Source organism: Labeo rohita, unplaced genomic scaffold, assembly GCF_022985175.1.
Source record: "Labeo rohita strain BAU-BD-2019 unplaced genomic scaffold, IGBB_LRoh.1.0 scaffold_330, whole genome shotgun sequence".
Taxonomy (NCBI): Eukaryota; Metazoa; Chordata; class Actinopteri; order Cypriniformes; family Cyprinidae; genus Labeo; species Labeo rohita.
The window spans coordinates 1-22971 of NW_026129248.1; the positions used below are offsets into that span (position 1 = coordinate 1).

General features: G+C 34.8%; 1 pseudogene; it reads right to left on the bottom strand.

Moving 5' to 3' along the window:
• Positions 1-6883: 6883 nt before the first annotated feature.
• On the bottom strand, positions 6884-22569 carry LOC127160342 (uncharacterized; annotated as a pseudogene).
• Positions 22570-22971: the final 402 nt, after the last annotated feature.

A 22971-nucleotide genomic window follows, 5' to 3' on the forward strand; every position in this document is an offset into this window, starting at 1 on the left:
TGATTTCTCCATCTCCATAACGGGAAACCCGGAAGTATGTTAAAGCAATTATGGCATTTTCGGGGATCTAAATAAAATAATGTTGTCCTTTCTTTCACTAGTACAAGTTTTCGTACTTTTGTAAAGGATGTCTAGGCTAAAATAGCATTACTTAAATCGCATATATTCAATATGTCTAATCTATGGAGCTGATTTCATCATCATAACAGCCTGTAAAACACTTGCATTGATTTCATCAGGCTAATTGTTAATAAAAACCTTTAAACTTTACCTTGTTCATTTATGTAATGAGATAAATTCACATTTATTATGATTGATTTTGATCTACCCAAGGAAAATTTTAAATGTATCAAATTTATTTTGGTGTATTGTAAAATATTGTAAAATTATTGTAAAAGTTGGTGTTGTATACTTGTCATTTAGTTTTCTAAAGATGTGCTCCATTTATCACAAACGTTAACGTTTGAATGACAGAATCAACAGTTCTCCTTATGCAGTGGGCTACACATACACAGGCTGAATAGAGATTGCTTGCATTGATAGATCATATAATTAACATGACATTGACCTTTAGGCCTTGTTCATCACAACTTAATATGATATTTGTGCAGGTCCTCCACATACCTAAAGATGAATAAAAAAATCCATTGCTTCATGGGTTATTTCATATTTATTATTTTACAAAAATAATTCAGTTAAAAATAGACAATATATGTCTGTAAACAGTGAACAGTAAGATTTTTAAGAATTTTCTTCTGCTTGCCAAGCCTGCATTTATGTAATTCAAATAACAGCAAAAGCAGTAATATTGTGAAACATTTTTTTTTTTCTATTTAAAATAACTGCTTTCAATTTAAATATATTTATTATGTAATTGGTTGCTGTGATCAAAGCTAAATTTTCAGCATCATTAATCCAGTCTTCAGTGTCACATGATCCTTCAGAAAGTATTCTAATATGTTGATTTGCTGCTCAAGAAACATTTCTGAGTATTATTATTATTATCATCAATATTTAAAGCCGCTGATTGCATTTTTTTCAGGATTCTTTGCTGAATAGAAAGATACATAGAACAGTATTTATTTTGTCACACCCTTGTGGACTGTTTTGTGTGTTTTCCCCCATGTATGCCCTTATTTGGTCTTTCCTGTTCCGTTTCTAATTATGATGTCATGGTTTGATTGTTCACACCTGTCTCCCCTCGATTAGTCTGTGTATTTAAGTTTGGTTGTGTTCCACATTAGATCGTCGGTTCTTGTATTGTCATTCTGTTTGTCACTCCGGTTTTCGTGTAGTCTTTTACGTTGTGTTTCCGTTTGTTTCCCTGCTGTTTCCTGTCCGTTCCTGTTCATGTTTTGGATTATTTAATAAAATTACATGTTCTGGATCTCCTCGCTCCTCCTCCTCATTCCCCGCACACAAAACGACGCTGACAGAAGAACCGACCAACAGACAAAATGCTCTGGGCTGAGGATTTCCTGATGAACATTCAGCAGGCGGAGAGGCCGTTGGAGCAATATGTGGAGGAATTCCTGAGCGTTTGTCACCTGGTGAGTTGGAGCAACGCCATGATCAATGCGTGTTTTCAAATGGGGCTAAACAATGACAAACTGTTCTGTTCCGTAACTCCTGACGATTGCCGCAGACCCGGGACTGTATGCTCCACCTTGGCTCCCTGACCCGCCATGGCACCCAGGACTGTATGCTCCGCCTTGGCTCCCTGAGCTCCCTGACCTGCCCTGGAGGCGTACCTCCTCTCCCTCCTGTGTCTGCCCTTCACGAGCCTCCAGGGCTTGTGAAAAATTCATTCATCTGAAAAATTCTGTTTCAGATGCATGAATTCAAATGCTGTTCTTCTGAACTTCAAAGAAACATGAAAAAAAAATTATATTTAGCTGTTTTCAACACAGTAATAATACAAATGTTTTTTTGAACAGCAAATCAGGATATTATGATTTCTGAATGATAATGTGACTGGAGTAATGATTTTAAAAATTCACCTTTGAAATCACAGGAATAAATAGCATTTTAATAGAAATAAAGAAAACTGTTTACAAAAAAAACTGTTATTTTAAATAGTACAAATAGTTTAAAATTTTACTGTTTTTGCTGTACTCTGGACAAAATAAATAAATGCAGGCTTGGTGAACAGAAGAGGCTTCTTTAAAAAACATAAATAAAATATTTTTGTTCAAAAACGTTTGACTGGTTTTGTTTAACAAAAGTTATGTTCCAACTCTCATAAAGTGTGAGCAGATGAATAAACAGTTGAATGATCAGATAAGCTCTTGATATGCAGTACACATACAGTATCTCAAAAAAGTGAGTACACCCGTCACATTTCAGTAATCATTTTAGTATATCTTCTCAAGGGACAATACTATAGATTGGAAACTTTAAGATATATTAGAGTAGTCAATGTGCAGCTTGTATAGCAGTGTATATTTATTGTCCCCTAAAAATAACTTAACATACAGCCATTATTGTCAAAACAGCTGCCAACAAAAGTGAGTACACCCTAAGTGATAACAGCACTATGTCATTTAACCATGCAAAGCCACATGTCCTATTCGTCATGTTCATATTTTTGTTTGCTTGACAGGACAAAAATGTGGTGGTTTGAGTACAATTCTCTCATACTGACCACTGGATGTTCAACAAGGCACCTCATGGCAAAGAACTCTCTGAAGATTTTAGAATTAGAATTGTTGCTCTCCACAAAGATGGCCTAGGCTATAAGAGGTTCAGTAACAACCTGAAACTGAGTTACAGTACTGTGGCCAGGGTCATACAGAGGTTTTCCAAGACGGGTTCCATTCGGAATAGGCCTCGCAAGCATCAATCAATGAAGTTGAGTACTCGTTCTGTGTGTCAGGTGCAGAACCTGGTGCAAAAAACAGGTGCATGAGTGCTGCCAGCATTGCTTTAGAGGTTGCAGAAGCAGAAGGTCAGCTTGTCATTGCTCAGACATATGCTGCACACTGCAACAAGTCGGTTTGCATTGGCGTCATCCGAGAAGGAAACTTCTTCTGAAGCTGGCTTACAAGAAAGGCCGCAAACAGCTGGCTGAAGACAACCTGTCCAAGAGCATGAATTACTAGAACCATGTCCTATGGTCTGATGAGACTAAGATAAACTTGTTTGGCTCAGATGGTACCCAGCATGTGTGGTGATGCCCTGGTGAGGAGTACCAAGAAAATTGTGTCTCTCCTACAGTCAAGCATGGTCATGGTAGCATCATGGTCTGGGGCTGTGTGAGTGCTGCTGGTACTGGGGAGCTGCGGTTCATTGAGGGAAACATGGATTCCATTATGTACTGTACATTTCTGAAGCAGAACATGATGCCTTCCCTTCAGAAACTGGGCCGAACGGCAGTTTTCCAACATGTTTTCAAACACACCACCAAGATAACAACTGCCTTGCTAAGGAAGGTGCAGGTGAAGGTGATCTGACCTGAACCCTGTTGAGCACCTATGGGGCATCCTCAAGCGGAAGGTGGAGAAGCACCATGTGTCTAACATCCAGCAGCTCATGATGTCATTATAGAGGATTTGAAGAGGATCCCAGCAACAACCTTTGCAGCTCTGGTGAATTCCATGCCCAGAATAATTGAGGCAGATAGACAACAATGGTGCTAATACGAAATATTGACACTTTTCACACAGTTTTGACAAGTTCATTTAGGATGTACTCACTTTAGTTGGCAGCTGTTTTACAATAATGGCTGTATGTAGAGTAATTTTACGGGACAGTAAATACACACTACTATACAAGCTGCACATAGACTACTCTAAAATATATCCAAGTTTCATTTCTATAGTACTGTCCCTTGAGACATTTATTGCTGAAATGTGAGGGGTGTACTCACTTTTGTGATATACTGTAATACATACATAGGATACACAGAGAGATTCCTTGCTCTGATAGATCATTCACAGAAAATGGCATGGACCTTCAGGCCTCGTTCATGAAGACCATTTGTAATGAAAGTGTCCAGTTCCTCCAGATACTCAAAGATTAATAATTAATAATAATTAATAATTCATCCGATTCTCTCCCCACTTAGTCTTTGACTGCATTCTGTTGAATTTTACTGTCCATCTGGAGAAAGGCAGGCCATTTCACCTCCCCACAGAATAACTCTCAGTGATGCAATGTCCCTTGCATGTGGTTCTCCAAGTAAATAGTGATGAGTCATTTTCTTTACTGGTGAAACTGCAGCAGGTCCCTTATCCCTGGAGAACTGCCCTTGGACTGAAAATCTGTAGAATGATGTAAAACATTGACAAACATTATGTGATCTTTAAATTAATACAGAAGAATACAAAGATAATTTGTGACAGATACACAGTTATCCAGCAAATGTAGTTAAATGATGCGGTTGCTCAACCAAGCTACTGTGCATGGGTACTGTGATGTCATTAAAGATGTTATATGTATGTGAGGTTTTTGTGTGTCTGAGTGGTTGAGATTAGTGTTATGTTTGTGTGGGGGTCAGGGTATTAAACAACTGCACACTGATTCAGCATTCATTTTACTGAATCATCTGATATCTGTCTATCTAAATAGATCTGTCTGTCTATCTATCTATCTGTCTATCTGTCTAAACATGTATGTATGTATGTATTTGTGCAAACACACACACACACACACACACACACACACACACATATACACTACCGTTCAAAAGTTTGGGGTCAGTAAGACTTGTAATAGTCTTTAAAGAAGTCTCTTATGCTCATCAAGGCTGCATTTATTTGATTAAAAATATAGAAAAAAACAGTAATATTGCAAAATGTTTTTACAATATAAAATAATGTTTTTTATTTTAACATACTTTAAAATAGAATTTATTCCTGTGATGAAAAGCTGAATTTTTATCAGCTGTTACTCCAGTCTTAAGTGTCACATGATCCTTCAGAAATCATTCTAATATGCGGATTGATTATTAGAATGATCAATGTTGGATAATATCAACAGTTGTGCTGCCAAATATTTTTTGGAACCTGTGATTTTTTTTTTTTTTTTTTTCAGGATTCTTTCATGAATAACAAGTTTAAAAAGTACAGTGTTTATTCAAAATATAAATATTCTATAACAATGTAAATTATTTATTATTAACTTTTAAGAAACTTTTAATTATTAACTTAATACATCCTTGGTGAATAAAAGTATTAATTTCTTTAAAAAAAAAAAAAAAAAGAAACAATAAAAATGTACTGACCCCAAACTTTTGAACGGTAGTGTATATGTATGTATGTATGTATGTATGTATGTAACCCCAAGAAAAGTGGGGTTTTGGACAATACTGGCATGAATCCTTTTTAATTTTGATAATTTTGCACTGATAAGGGACAGCACAAACTACAAAACATATTTTATTACGTAAACTGTTTATACATAGAAAAAAATTCAATTTTCGATCTATCAAAATATCCACCATTAGCAGCTATTACAGCTTTACATAATGGGGCCTAAATTCATTGTATTCTAAACTTAATTGGCAATTAATTGTTGAAGCTATTAAGGTGTGCTGACCCAAAAATCTTTTAAAAACCTGGGCCAAGTTTAAACCAGTAAGCAGGCATCACAGCTGGCAAAGGGGCATGTCTGACTTTCACATGTATATATGTAATCAAAATGAAAATTATTATTGTTGGTCTACAATGATAATGTCAAGTTACTTTAATGTATTTGCACCAAAAAATGATAAGGGTTTATGCTGATATCGTCCAAAACCACACTTTGCCAGGGGTGTTTCTAAACTTTTGGAGGGCAGTGTAGCTAAAACATGCCTTTGTAGTTCAAAACATATAAGTTACTAAGTGTGACGAACTGTTATTTATGCACACATTTATGCACAAACGACGCACACATTGTTAAAGTCTTTTACTTACCGATACGGCAAACAACTACTCAATTTTTGTGGTTTGCAAATAACAGTACTATCTTCATATCGATGCTTCTTCCTGATTCAAAATGAATGAAAATGTGACATATTTGGACATGGGTGTGGTTTTTGACATCACATTCCTCCTCGCTTCGTCTGATACCTTTTAATCTGAGTCCGTTTCGTCTGATGTCTAATTGTAGGAGACCTGACACATGCCATCGTTTTTCCTGAGACCTGAAGCCTTTCAGTCTGAGGCACGAAGCCGTTTTGTCCAGTGACTGAAGCCTTTTAGTCTGAGGCATGACACCTTTTCATTTTATGACTGACGTCTGAGGATGTCCTAAAATGTACACCGTACTCAGGGCGCCAAGAGCTTTCTTTAAAATATCAGCAATTTATTATAAATTGTAAAATCTGCAGATTGTAATCACAGACATCCTTCATGATAACATGACAATAATCAGGTTTAAACAAATGAGACAATAACTGAGTAGACCATTATTGTTTCTTTCTGTATTTGAGTTTTCAAAGCAAAACATTGCACAGATATTTTGGTACATTAATATTCTCAATATAATAAACAATACAGAAATAATTTTTATGAAGAATATTTGTTAGTTTAAATCTGTTTAAATTCCACATTCGGTCAGTTGTTGTTGTTTTTTAACACTGAACACAAACATCACCAGCGCTGTTTCTATGACAACAAATTATTCAAACTCATACTGCACCCTAGTAACAGAACAGTTACATCTGTCTGGAATGAAAAGATACATTTGAAAATGATAATAATACATAACTGAGAATATTATGAATGTTTGATATTATTTTTCTTAACACAGAATATTTAAGTAAAATTGCAAAAAATAACAGTTTACAACCATTCAAAAATTTGAGGTCAGTAAGTGCTTCATATTTGTTTAGAAAAACTGATATTTTGAAGTGTTTATTTGAAACATTACAAGTGTCACTTGTCACTATATATATATATATATATATATATATATATACATATATATATATATATATATATATATATATATATATATATTTCTTTTACTAACCCCAAAGTTTTGAATGGTGATGTATATTAAATAATTTTCTAATACACTTAAAACATAAACCACAAATAGGTTAAGATAAACAAGCAAGCTATTACTTTATGACTAATCAATTTCCTTTTTTTTTTTTTTCTTCACAGAGTATATTGCATATTCTGCATATTCAAAGAGTTAAGGCTTTCTGTCCAATAAAATATTTTACAGTTGGACAATAGCTAGATATATATTTTCAAAATAAAAATATATTTTCACTATACATTTACATTTAAAGGCAACTTTTCCAGACATGGAAATTTTTAAACTCCTTAATATTTCCAGTTTTTCCAGGAAAAGGAAAATAGTTAACTTAGGAAATCAGAACAGAAACGGCCTTACATTTCATAATCTTTTCTCTTACTTTTCAAATAATAATCTACTGCCTTTGCTAATATCAAGTCCTAAATCAATACACACTGCAATAATAAATAATAATCATTCTTTTCTTTTCTTTGTCTCCAATATATAATCAAATATTTGCATGCAAACTTTCTGAAGCACATGATGGTTTGAATCACTAATATCAAGTGCTGATGAATCTATTGCCATCACATGCTCAATATCACAAAGATTATAAATGATTGATGATGATTGAAACTCATCAGTATCCTGGGATTGAAAGTTTCTCCTCTTGGATTTTTTATTTCACCTGAGCATATGTCACATCACTAGATCCAGCACCTGAAAATACAGAAATTAATTTAAAAATACATGTTTTATTTTTATATACAGGATTTCAGTTTATTTGTCAATTCTTGATTGTGGTTTGTAGATGCATTTTATTTTTTTTTTTAACTGTGATTGGTGTTTATATTTTGACTCACCTTGATCTGTTTTCAGTGTGAGTTTAGAGTAAAAACAGTCAGAACTCTCAGTTTTATTCTCTAAAAGATGACAACAGTTAATATCATTAGCACCTACTGTATGTCCAACAGTCATAATATCATACATACACTGTTAAAAATTGCTGTAAAAAAACGGCCAAATTTTGACAGTAACATGCTGTTTTCCATTAAAACGTTTTCGAAAAAGTAGCCTGCTGCTATGTATCGTGAATTAACAGTGTTCAAAATCAGAGACTGTTTAAAATTAAACTCTACACCCTCATTCACTATTCCCTACATGAGTTTACTAATATAGTCCACCTTACAGAGATAATGAAAACTAATGAGTGACTTCAGACACTGACGAACAGCTGCTGTTAATGAGCAGAATCACTGATTGAAAGAGAAACAAGACAAACACAAGAACTATATAACTGACTTCAGCCACAGCCTTAGATGAAATCAACTGAACATTTAAACAACTCAACACACAGCTTTACCAACTTCACACATTTCTAACCAGACTGATTTTATTTCTGTCAGATGTCTATAGAAGATCTTATTGAGAATGAACAGATGTTTAGATGATGATGTTTTATTGTTTTGTTTGACAATACCATTGTCGAGATCAGTGTTTGCTTTAATTGGGCTCCTGACTCTTGATATTTAAACATGGATATATTTGCTGTAACTGGGTTTTTATGATGCATTAGTTACAACAATGCTGGTCAGTTGATGTCAGCTATGTCTAGTTGGGCATGAATGTCATCTATTCAACTGATTTTGAATTTTGCTAGACTCATTAGAAATTGATTTTTGAGTGTGTGTTCCTTTGTTGTTGCTTTTTGTTTCCGCCAAGTGTGTTACAGCATGAGATCTTTTGGAAATGTAGCAACCAGAAAATAAGGATTTAATAGTTAAAATTTAAAACTACTGTAGTATTTATACTCAAACAGAGACATGAAGAATCAGCATATGAATCTCAACAATGGTGACAGTTGAAAGCTTCATGCTGCAATGAATGCTGGGTATCAGCACACTACAAAACCTCACCCATGACTTGTTCTCACCATTGTTGAGAATCATACGATGATTCTTGATGTGTGTATCTAAATTATAACAAAGGTTTTTTTTTTTTTTTTTTTTTTTTAAATAAGTGGTCTTTTTAATATCGGCATGCCCAGTTTTTTTTTTTTTTTTTTTTTTTTTTTTTTCCCCTTTTAAATCTGGCATCAATACTCAAAAAAAAAGACAGAGGATAAAACCTGTGTTACTACCAAACCGTAAACAATTCTACCTTTCTTTTTAGTCTTTTTTTTTTTTTTGTCATAACAAGCATGTTGTAAACACACATACTTACAACAACTAAACTAAAATTAACTTTAAAATGTCAAGGTTCAACAGCCCAACTAAAGTAAACACTGATCTCCACCGTGGTAGTAAAAGAAAAAAAAAAAAAATCTAAACCTCTGCAACTCTCTTCTGTAGACGTCTGACAGAAATAAAGTCAGTGTGGTAATAATTGAAGCTGGTAATGCTGTTTTAGGAGTTTAATCAGATCTTGAGAGATTTAATGTCTTCTTTTATTTCAGTTGATGTCATCTAAGGCTGTGGCTGAACTCAGTTGTTCTTGTGTTTTTCTTTCATTCAGCAATTTAGTTTGTTAACAGCTGGTGTTCATCACTAATGCTCAATCAGAACGTGATCAATCATATAATTATCTCATTAACTTCAGCACTAATTCAGTATTACTCAAACACTCTGTAGTGTTGACACATTATAAGTGTTCATTTAAAACTGAGGATTTTGCTGTGGGTTTTAAAGGGTTAAAGATGTACGATGGAAAAAAAACAGCATGAAATGTAATTTAACAGTAATAAACTGTAATTAATTTACGGCAACACACTGTAGAAAAACAGTAACATGCTGGCAACCGAGCTGCCAGTAGATTACCGTTAATTCAAGAAAAAACAGTAATATACTGTAAAACATAACAGTCAGATTTACCGAGCAAATCAAGTTATTTTCACTAAAATATTAGTGAATGTTCATAGAAAAACAATTATGCAAAGTCATTAACTGGTAGGGAGAGTAAATATTTGATTGTGCCTAACTGATGTGTTTTTGTACAAGAGAGATCTGTCAGTTTAATTTAGTTTTGTGGGTCACCATTGTGCTGGAGAGTAGAGCTTGTGCTTCAGGCAATGATGAGCCACAAATACTGATGTTTTGCTGCTTTAGTTAAAGACAGTAATTGTGGAATTGCTGATATAGTGACAATCTCTTTATTAAGCACTTTATTACACAAATTTGTGCTATTGTTAGTTAATGACAATCTATAAAGATCTGAACAAAAGTCGATTGCTTCTTTATTACACTTTAAGTGTTTGCGGGTTTATATTAAGAAATATTTCTTCTTAGTGGACTCAAATTAAATAAGTTCACTGTACTAACACCATATACACAATAGTTTTTTTTAAAACTCAAATGGTTTGAATCAATCAGTTTCCAAAATAAAATGAGTTACCACATGGTATAATAACGGTAACATACTGTAAAAATGAAGAGCTGTAAATTAACGGTAGAGAGCTATAAAATAACAGTATAATGCTGGCAACCACAGCTGCCAGTAAATTACTGTTATTTTACAGTGCAATTTTTTACAGTGATATATATACACACACACACACATATATATATATATATATATATATATATATTTTTTTTTTTTTTTTTTTTTTTTTTTTAATGAAAACGTTGTAACCACAAACAGATGTTTAGGATAATACTGTGGTAATGTCCACTACTGTTATGATCATAAAATCATTAGAGCAGAGACTTTTGTTTCAGTTTACCTTTGTTTTCTTTCTTTTTCATCTGTTTCTTTGTAGATTTCAGTTCAATCTCAGCATAGGTGAGTTCAGTAGGTTCACTTACACTGTCTACAATGAGCAATAGAGAAATGAAAAAAACTGAAGATGAATTTCCACTTTCTTTACAATGAAACTTCTAATCATAATGACATAAAATACATTCAAATGATGTAATTTACCTGTGCTTATGTCTTTATTAACAGCTGCATCAACAGAGTCATAAATATGAGCAGTTCCTGTGATGAATTAATACATTAATTAATATCCTATATGTCAAACACACAAATATCATGTCAGACTTTAGAAGAGTGAAAAAATTATTTAGTTGTCTGATCCATTCTGTTAATAAAAGTTATCCATAAGTGTCTTCTATCTCAGCTTGTGAAGATTTCTGAATATTTAATATTATTTATGGGTAATGTGTAAAGACTGACCAGACTGCAGTGTGTTGTATCCGGCTTCACTGTGTTTCTGGTCTGATGTCTGACTGTTGTTCTGCTGTTGACTGACAGTAGAGGGAGACTGAGATCTTCCACCTACACAAACATAAAATGTTTGTTTTTTATTGTCACCTATGGATCCAGGAATAATCTTTAACTTCCATGGAACCTTTTCAATCCACAAAAAGCACTTCAAAGTAAAAAAAAAGGTTCTTTAAATTTTTTAAATGTTCTTCACACTAAGAAAGAGAGAGGTCTTTTTTGGCATTGCTGTGAAAACCTCCTTTTGGAGCCTTTATTTTGAAGAGTTCATCTTAAAACTGACCAGACACCTTAAAATTAGCTGACATAACAGCATTTGCAAAAATGTCATGGGAAATTAATTTAACCTTTGTTGTTTCTGTAGCGCCACAGCAGGATCAAGAAGACAATGATCAAAACTGTGACAGTCAGTCCTGCAGTCACTCCAGTTATTATGGGTTTGAGACCATCAGATCTTGAGTCTGTGGAAGCTGAGATATATTTATATATTTAGATTAGTGCTGTAAAGTGTACAGAAGTATTTCTGTAGTGTTTCTAGTTCTTATTCTCACCTCTGACTGAGATCCAGCTCTTGGGTGACTCTCCTCTCTCTGGGTGTTTGCAGTAGTAGAAACCCTCATGTGACTTTGAGATTAATTAATTAATTAATTAATTAATTAAAAACACAGAAACACAGACTCACAGTGTACAGTGATATTAACAAGATGATGTTTCTCTCCAGATTCAGACTCACACCAGTACACTCCAGTGTCTGATGTGATGGTGGAGCTGATTGTACATGTAGATCCTGTTTGTGATCCTCGACGTAATGATGAACAATCGTCCAGCCACCCATCATCTGTGTATCTTCTCACTCTCCATCCAGTAGAGTTACTCTGGTCCTCACAGCGCAGAGAGAGAGAGACAAATGTGAAGTGTTGAGTTCTGCTGGGACTGACGATCAGAGAGACTGGAGGAGAAACACCTGAGACAACAATTACAGCTTTAGAGTCTCAGATTTGAGCATGGAAACTCTCTTTATTAAATATAAACCAATAGTTTAAGTTCTGTTTGAACTCACCAGTGACCCACAGCAGCTGTGTGTTGCTGTACTGTGTTTTATAGGCTGATTTCTCTCTCTCTGCTCTGCACGAATAAACTCCTGTGTGATTTAGAGCAGCAGAACTGACAGTGTAGTTTCCTCCTGCTCCTCTGCTGCTGTCTGAGAGCAGATTATAATGACGGCTGTTATCTGTAAAACCAGAGAATGCATTCAATATTAAATGGTATTTTAGACTTAAATAAAATCAGTTAATTCAGATGTTACCACATTAAAGGAGAAGTTCACTTCCAGACAAAAGTTGACACATAATGTACACTGTAAAAAATTTAAACGTAAAAAAACAGTGAAATGCATGGCAGCACAGGGTGCCAAACATTTACCTTTAATGGAAATAATGCTTAAAGACCGTTTTTTAAAAAACGGTCAATGACTGACAGAAGCAGCTTCCAAAGAAAAACTGTAAAATTAAGGACAAATATCCTATATTTTTTAAAAAATTTTTTTTTCTTTTTTAATTGTTATTTCATAGGTATTTTCTGTGAAACAAAGCTTTTTTGCAGTCAATCACTAACTAACAACAGCACACATACAAAAACTAACTGCTATTGCATCAACAACTACCCAATCACAGCTTTTAAACAAAATGACATGCAGCATAACAGCAACATCTTCTTGTCTTCTCCTGGACTAAAGCTCTCCTCTTCAGCACAATGGTAACCCACTAAAATCGGACAACAGAAACCCTTTAAATCCCAAAAGAATATTAAACACTAACAGATCTCTCTAGATGACAACATCTTCACTTAATACAAACCAGTCTGACTTTGTTTCTTTCATTCAAAACTTATTGAGAATTAGCTGAGGTTTAGATGTTGGTGTTTAATTGAAATGAATAAAGTTTGAAGTCACCGTTGTGGAGATAAGCATTTGCTTTCGTTGTGCTCTTAATTTTCTTAATAGGTTTTTTTTTTTTTCTCTGGTTGCTGTAGCTGTGCATTTCTAAAACACATTTGATTATAAAATAGCAAACTTAAAGCTAACATACTCACCAATGACATTCTTGGTATGCTCAGTGAACAAAACTACTGTGATCAATAAACTGTTCACCATTATTAAACAAATGTATCTGAACAGTTTTTCTATACCAGTTTTTGCTATAACACATGCGCCTAAGAACACAGAGTTACAACAACTAGAGAAAACCTGAATTTGTAAAGTCAAGGATCAAGAGCACAACTAAAGCAAATGCTTATCTCCACAATGGTGACTTCAAACTTTATTATTTTCAATAAAAACATTAACATATAAACATCTGTTAATTCTCAGTAAGAAGTTTTGTATGAAAGAAATAAAGTCAGACTAGATGCTGAGATCTAGAGAGATCTGTTAGTGTTTCATGTTCTGTTGCTGTCAGTCATGTGATGTTTAAGTATTTAATTAATTAGTTGAGTCAATTTCACAGTGAAAGTGTTTGTTTGTAATAATTTAGGAAATGCCTGTAAATTAACAGTGTTGTTAACTTATTTATATAAAGAGATTTGACTTTAATTTTAAGGTTTTTGTTTGGCACCCTGTGCTGCCAGTCATTTGACCGTTTTTTTGTCTTTTGTTTTACAGTCGAGGTGTTTGATCATTAAATTCAGGAAATAGCTGTAAAATAACAGTGTTTGTCAGCTTATTTAAATAAGGAGATTTTACTTTACTGCCAGTCATTTGACCGTTTTATCATCTAATGGATTTGTTATTGTATTAATTACAGATTTTTTTTGTAATTTTACATTATTTGTTTGTAATTTAAGAAAACAGAAAACATACTTTATAAAAATACAGTAGTTTTTCAGTATAAAAAATGTGAATTACTGTGATTTGTAATTAATGTCATAATACTTAAAATAACAGCCAAGTTTTTAATTTAGAGATAGTTTTACAGAGTTTTGACTGCAATTCAAAATAAAAGAAAACAACCTGAAAAAATAATAGTTATTTTCCGTAAAATTACTTTTTTTTTTTTTTACAGTGTAGTAAATTGATCGGTCATTTTAATTAAAAAAGAAAAAAAAAAAAACATTTTTATACTTTTTAATCTCAAATGCTCATCTTGTCTAGCTCAGCATGTACAGCAGGTGCACTCTGTGAATTCCAGTTCAATACAGTTAGGGTAAATCCTCATTTTCTCCTCCAACTTCAAAATTATCCTACATCACTGTTTTACCTCTTTTTTTTTTTTTCTTTTGTAAAGGGCGCTTCACTTTGCATGTTCACTTTGTAAACATGTTACTTCTGTAGCGATGTTGGATTATTTTGAAGTTGGAGGAGAAAATGAGATGAGAGTTTTTTGACATACCCTAACTGTATTAACCCAGAATGCAAAGACTACGCATGCGCATGGCAAAGCTTGACAAGACCAGCATTTGAGGTTCAAAATTACATACCTTTTTTTTTTAGAAAATGACCAATTGTCACAAGATAAGACCCTTCTTCCTCAGCTAGGATCGTTAGGATGTTAGAGCCGATCTTTGGATGTTCTTTACGACTGAAAAAAGAAACACATGAACATCTTGGATGACAAGGGGGTGAAGTCCATTATCTGTAAATTTTTGTTCTGGAAGTGAACTTTTCCTTTAAGCACATTATAACTTACCTGCTGAGACAGTTAAAGTGAACCAGCTGAATGTCCAGCCTGTAGAAAAGTTGTAAACCTCACAGATCAGAGTCACTGGATCTCCTTCAGTCAACCACTTCTGTGAAGAAAGACTTAAAACTGCTCTGTGATCTGAAATAGAGAAATCACTCATTAATAACATGTTAAACGTGTTTGTGTTTATGAAGTGATGATCAAACTCACCTGATACTGTCAGTGTAACTGCATCACTCATTTGTGACCAGCGTGATCCTTCTGTCTCTGATCCTTTACAGGAGTATTTACCTGCGTCAGACTCAGTAACAGAACTGAATGTGTGTTCCTGTCGATCACTGAAAACACTGGTTGAACCTTCTTTATACCAGCTGTAGCGCCAGCTAGTGACTCCTTCATCATAAATGTCACATCTGAGAGTGACTGTTTCTCCTCTGAATACATGTTGAGCAGGTTTAATGGTCACTTTGGCTTTTGGTCTTTCCGTACAATGACAGTCAGAATAGGTGTAGGAAAATCTGTCAGTATAAAGATGGATCATAAGTTATAAAAGTTTTCCGGCAGAAGATCTTGTCTTCTGGTAAATTATTAATATAAAGTTAAGAAGAATGTTAAATCTCACATGGCAGTTTTGAGACTTTATTACTGTAAGCACGCACGTAGCTGATGATCCAGATGTTTTATTCAAAACTGAAAAACTTCTGGCAGTTTCTCCCCGGACCAACCCTAACCTAAATACACAGACTCACTCGGCAGAAGAACACCCGAAATTTTCTATGTTTTCAGTGATGTGTAGGTTTAGGGGTGGGGTTCGGTGTAGGGCATTCGTACAAATTCATATGTATTGTGCAACTCGTAAACTACATACACTTTAGCTAAAATCATATGAATTTTTACACGTGAGATCATACGAATTTGTACGAATTAGCCACCTCATAAAATATGTACAAACTGCTGTAAGATACATGCACTTAGATCTAGTGTTGTGTCCGAGTCCAGTGTCGAGTTCTAGTTTATAATCAATTGAGCAGAGGTGGGGCTTTCAAAGAGATAAATTAATAAGATAATTAAATGTCTAAGTAAATGATGATTGTGCATTAATGATAAACAGCTGCTGTTATTGAGAATTACAGTGGATCAGATGTTGATGTTTATTGGTTAAAATAATGCCACCATCAGAGAGATCAGTATTTGTTTTAGTTGGGCTCTTGACCCCCCCCCCCTGTTTTTTTTTTTTTGCTTTAGAGCAATTACAATTTTTTTTGTGTTGTTGCTATAGCAAAAGCAAATAACCACCATTTATGCATTCTGAAGTAGCAGATGAGTTTACACTTTTTGTTTGTAGCAAAGCATGAATGATCATTGTGAAGTGGTCTGTCTTTTGTTTAAAAACATGGCATTCAGTGATCACTGAATTGCAAAAGAAGTCCTTTAATGCTTTAACATTGAAAAAAAAAAAAAGCTTGACTTACCACATGATCCTCAACAGTGGTGACTATATATATTTAATACCGTGCATTGATGGGAGTTTTTATTATGGTTTTACCCAGCATGCATTGCAGCACAAATTATTTTGTTGATTGTCACCATTGTTGAGATTCATATGCTGGTTCTTGATGTCTGTGTGTCTCTAAATACGACTGGAGTTCTTTTATATTATATAATTAAAATTCATTGATTTGTAACTATTAGAGCAACACTTTGTTTGCATATTGTAACTTCACAGATCTGATCATGTAAAACCTTAAAAAAAAAATGAATTGCAATCTTCAGTGCTTTTCAATGAGTGGTTATATATTTTCATAGTATGAAAATATATAACTGTTCATTTAAAGACAGTGATTACTTTATTTCATAAAACCACACACATTATTAGAGAAAGATCTGACACAGGATGTCAAGAGTCTAAAGCACACACTGATCTCCCTGATGGTGGCATCATTTTAACCAATAAAACATCAACATCTGACCCAATGTAATTCTCAATAACAGCAGGTGTTCATCACTAATGCACAATCATCATTTAATTAGACGTTTAATTATCTTATTAACTTCAACTCTTTGAAAGTCCCACCTCTGCTAAATTGATTAAAAAATAGGACTCAACACTGGACTCGGACTGGACTCGGACACAACACTACTTAGATCACACCTGAACACAACATTTAGGACATAAAACACTCTTCAGACGTCACAAAGGATCAACCCAATCAGAGCGCAGTTTATTGAATGACGTCAGTCAGAGCCTCGTAATCGAGCTGTGAATCCTCCAGAACTGATCTTTAATTTCCAGTCATTACTGGACTTACACGAGCGAGTAAATGCCTAGAAAGTAAGTTGTTTGTTCCTGTTATGTTGTTATCATCTCACTTGTGTTTGAACGCCGCTTTGTGGTCTTTGAGTTACGAGTCAATCAACCGGTCATCGCGGTAACCCGCGTTAGCGCCTGATCGCCAAAGTTTGTCTGTTACAATATGTATAACTAAGCCTGAGTGCCTTCATAATATGAGAAACCCCTTTGGATGGCGATTTATATTGTTATCTGTTTATATTTGTGTGTATATTATATTATGCGCAGTTTCCTAACACATGGTAATGGCGTCTTTCATATTTAGTGCCATAACTGAGATCACAATGCCACCTTGTGGACATCTGTGTACTGCAACCACTCTAATAATGTAACCTGTATTACTGCTTGTGTGAATGTTATTTAATCAACTGTATATCTAATAATTGTTATTATTCTTTGGTATGTTCAGACCACTCATTGTTACCACTCAACCTAATCAACAGTAAACTCCTAATTTTGGTTCAACTGAGTTCTATGTGTTCTTACCAACACACCAGTGCGGATACAAACCCACCTGTTCCAGCACAAATACAGTCCTTAGCAAATTCTCCACAACATCAGACTTGCTACAGTATGTTAATTTCACAGACAATGCAAGAAATAAAAGCTGCAAGTAGCAATTACAGGAAGAAACCAGCTTAACATTCTCATGACACAATGAAAAGACTTCACAAGAATTCACAAGTTCGTCTGCCCATTCAGTCCTGCTAGATAATGATAAACAAACTTGGCTTGCTGTGCCCGAAGAAGACTCAAACCAGAGGCTCAGCTTGAGCTCCAGCTCCAAGTTAGAAACTCCCAAAAAGGCTTATTGAGGACAACAACCGACTGTGAGTAATTCAGAGGTATAAAAGAGAAGATCACTGCTGCGGTAAATTAATCAAAGTAATCTACTTTACTAGTAGATCACAATTTGTTACCGAGTACACCTTCTAGAGCTGTTATGTGATCTTGCAACAATACAATATGATCTTTCTCGTTGAGATGAAAATCTCTCGTGATATCACCATGATGAGGTCTGAGGGTGAAATTAAAATCGAAGATGCCACCGCTATGGTGTTGTTTTGCTTTTATATAGAAATAACAAAACATTTAATTCAGTTCCACTTCAATTCTAAACTGAAAGCATCTGCTCTGCTCATCTGAGCTGTAGAGTCGCACACAGTGCAGCAGGAATCAGAGTTCACTGATCACATGACAAGAGTGAGGTAAGATGACTGACAAGACCAAGAGCCTTATCAACTGACAAATGTGTCATCTTGCAGAATGCACAAGAGTGAATTTGAATGTAAAATGTCAGTGTGCATTAAAAACCAATTTCAATTCCCTGCATTTTGAAAGCAGCTCTCTGATTTACACAAATTAGGCTACATACAATATCTCCCAAAATCAAACCTATCTTTGGCTAGACTGTGTAAGTTGTAATCATTTCTTCACTCTGTATCATGCTTGAAGAAAAAAAATCTCTGTTTTGAATATTGAGACAGAGTAATTCATGTATAGTTCTAAGGTCTGAAGAGACTCACGTGAAATCATGCAGGAGAGAAGCAGTCAGTTGAGTTGGCAAAACCTTTTACAATGCTTGGATATCATAGTCTTTTACTGCATATGATAATTCATACTCAGCAAGTAGAACTGAAATGACATTCACAAGATGAATAAAATTTTTAAATGCACCTGCAGACTATTTTCCAGTCATGTAGTTTGCCATTGAGGATATTTTAAAAATACTGTGTAAAAATCTCATCTCGTTCTTATTTTGATATGTCACGCTCATAAGACGGAGCAATCATGAGCTCTGCCAGAGGACACTCCATCCCTTACCATTTACACTCACCCCTGACTCCATTTCCCTCTGTCTAGGAACTCATTATCAGCTATTACCTGTTCCATATCAGAAGGACTATAAAGGGACTCTACCGAGCGGTTTCCCTTGTTTCTGACCTTGCCTGTGTTGTGACCTTGGACTGTATGATTATGTTTTTTTTTTTTGGATCATTTGCTGCCTTCCCTGTCCTGCGTCTGTTCATTGTTTTGACTCTGCCTGTTGTGACTACACCTCTTCATAAACCTCACATTTGGATTCTCTACTCCATAGCAACTCTCTTCCATAACAGAAATCTCATGTCGTGTCTCATCTCGTGAGCTAAGTGTCTTGTCTCAGGTGAGTGAATTCTAACTTAAACACCTCTGATTGGCCATTGTGTTCAAGAATCAACAGAAATGTCTGTGAATTGGCCACATATGTTTGAGGTAGCGTCACTGTAGATTTGGGCCTGTATGACAATATAAACAACAGCTCCATAACCCTTTTATTTAAAGGATTTATTTACTTTCTGTAGACCTGTAGCAGTTTCAGTAATGTCAAAATGTGGTGTGCAGTAGTGAGCAGTGGATGGAGTCGGTCCTGATTGTGAACTCAGATAAAGAGCATACAACTGAGCTTTGGTTTGAGAAAATTGAATGTTTGCGGCGGCAAAAGTGTGATACAATTTGTTAAATGTCCATTTTGTTATATCAGGGGTAGGAGATAATCTGGATTGAATCTGATGAGCTGGAGCGTGTGGTACAGGAACTAGAGTTAGGAGAAACTGGAGTCGGTTCAGTGACAGAAATAATTCAGTGGAACAGGAAAATTACTCATCGAAAGGTAAAAGCAGAAGTTCATCAGCGTGGAACATATTTCACAGAATAGGACAGAGCTGTGCTGGAAGAATTGTCACTGGGACGACACAATGTTATATACACTCCTAGGGCCTCATTTATAAAAATCTGCATATAAATCGTCCTAAATTTGTTCTAAGATCATTTCTCAAAGGAAAGAAATTTATGGAGCGAATCACAGAAACAAACCAAAACTCAGCATAGCTTACTTTATTTTTTCAGTTCCATGATCACACAAAAGCACAAAGCAAACACAGGGCAACAATGCACATGCATGCAAAACAAAACAACAACAACAGGCAAACAAATAAATGCAGTTACATAAATTTGAAAAGCTTTAGAACTTTTTTTATTGTTTTCATAAGTGATCTCATATTAGAAAAAGGGTTTCAAAGTATATGTTAAGATCAGTTTTACAAAAAAAAATATTTGCCGTGGCACAGTCTGAGATCAAATTTGTGCGTACACATATAAATGTGGCCCCTGGAATACTCTCTCTGACCATCTAAGGACTCCACAGACTGTCGATGCTTTTAAATTTGACCTCAAAACCTACTTTTTGAATGATTCGTAACATTTTTTGTTTTTAATCTGTAGCACTTTGTGATTCTGTGTAGATATAAAGTGCGTTATAAATAAAATGTATTATTATTATTATTACTCCTAGCCATGATTGACAGGACTGAATGATTAGGCTTCTCCCAAAACTGTTTAGAACTTCATCAAACTGTGCAGATACCACAGTTTACATAATCATTTAAATGATAGTGAGGGATAAATTGGTATCATTTCTGAGCAGTAGGTGGTGCTGTCACTAAATCTAGTATCTATCCACTAACTTTTGTGAGACTTGGTTTGGAAATCATGTGAGGAAATTTTGGTTTTAAAAGCACTGCATAATGTAAAGGAAAAAAAGCAAATCACTCTTAAATAACATGTTGAAACATCTGTGTATGAAGAGATGATCAAACTCACCTGATACTGTCAGTGTAACTGCATCACTCATTTGTGACCAGCGTGATCCTTCTGTCTCTGATCCATTACAGGAGTATTTACCTCCGTCAGACTCATTCACAGAACTGAATGTGTGTTCCTGTCGATCACTGAAAACACTGGTTGAACCTTCTTTATACCAGCTGTAGCTCCAGCTAGTGACTCCTTCACCATATATGTCACATCTGAGAGTGACTGTTTCTCCTCTGAATACATGTTGAGCAGGTTTAATGGTCACTTCAGGTTTTGGTCTTTCTGTACAACAACAGACAAACAAAATACATAAATAAATAAAATAAAATAGTGATAATATAATACAAAAACATGCCACTTTAAAGGTGTGTTCACACTTTGGTTTGTTTGGTTTATTTGGTCTGGACCGAAAAGGAAAATGACCCATTTGGTCCTGGTCCACTTAGTGTTCACACTGACATTTTTGACAGCGAACCTAAAGATATGAACCTAAAAGCAGAGTGATACCTTCACAACCTGACTGATGGGTTGCATGATGTATATGTCTTGACGGAACTCACAGAACATTCCAAACAAAAGGAAAAGGTGTGTTCAACATAAAGTGGTGCTGCGGGTGTATGACATCAAAGTACCCAGGGGCGTCGCTAGGGCTAATCATTTGGGGCTCGAGCCCCGAAACTTTTTACTTCAGCCCCGAATGTTTTTTGTATGGGCTTATAATTTCCACGAATTTGTCAAAGTTTAAATGAATTAATCAAAAGTTGGTCATTAAACTTAAATCAAGTCGCGAACTAAATATTATGCCGCAAAAGACTATTTAAATATGAATCCTGCATGTTCTGCGTGTCTTTTTATGAATGAACGGTGCGCATGCGCGGTTTCGTTTTCTACACATGTAATACTGACACGTGCAGTGATTTCAGCGTCTGCCGTTTGACTAAATGAGGAAAAAAATACATTAACAACATCTTCAGAACTGCTCTACAGACACACTACAGAGTGTTCAAGTAGCATTGACACAGTGTTGGAGTTAAGGAGATCATTATGTCATGATTGACCAATAATGATCAACACCTGCTGTTTACAAGCAGAATCACAGAAGGAAAGAGAAACACAAGAATCAGCCACAGCCAAAGATAAAATTAACTTAAATAACTGAAGACATTAAATCTCTGATTAAACAACTCCACAAACAACATTACAGATTGACTTGATTTCTGTCATATATCCACAAATATTATTTCAGAACATCTAAACAGAGGTTTAGATGTTTTATTTTTTTATTTTTTTTTAAAGTTTCAATTGACCTCACCATCATGGCGAACAGGGTTTACTTTAGTTGGACTCTTGACTTTTGATATTTTTATGTTAATGTTTTTGGCTGTTGTAATTATTTGTATGAAGCACATTTATTACAACAAAATAAAAAAGCCAAAAAGAAGTTGGATTAGATGTTTTTGGTTAATTTTTATTGTTTGTTAAGTCATTATCATCCAGTGGCATGATGCACTGATCTCATGCAGTGGTTAGTCTATTATTTTCATAATGTTTACAACAGGTGTACGAACTGTTATGGATGTTTATCTTATACACTAAATCTTGAAATCTACAGCATCATTTTGACACACACAGACATCAAGAATCAGCATTTGAATCTCAACAACAGCAGAGTACAAAACTCACCCATGACTCCCAGCATGCAGCTGTTGAATGTCACCATTGTTGAGATTCATATGCTGATTCTTGATGTCTGTGTGTGTCTAAGTAATACTGCAGATCTTAAAGTAGAAATAGTAACAGTTAATACAACTACTGTAAATAAAATGAAACTGAGAGGTAAACCACTGAACAATATCAGCAAATCAGGCCACTTGACAATGATTACAACATCAATAATAATTAACCAAGAACACTTAATAAGGACCCCTTTTTTTGCGCTATACAAATGTGCTCTACGAGCACAATTACAGCAACAAAGAACTATACTAAGGAAGTCAAGGGTCAAGAGCCCAACTAAAGTAAACCCTGTTCGCCATGATGGTGAGGTCAAATGAAACATTTTTTAAAATAAAACATCTAAACCTCTGTTTAGACGTTCTCAAATAATATTTGTGGATATACGACAGAAATCAAGTCAAACTGTAA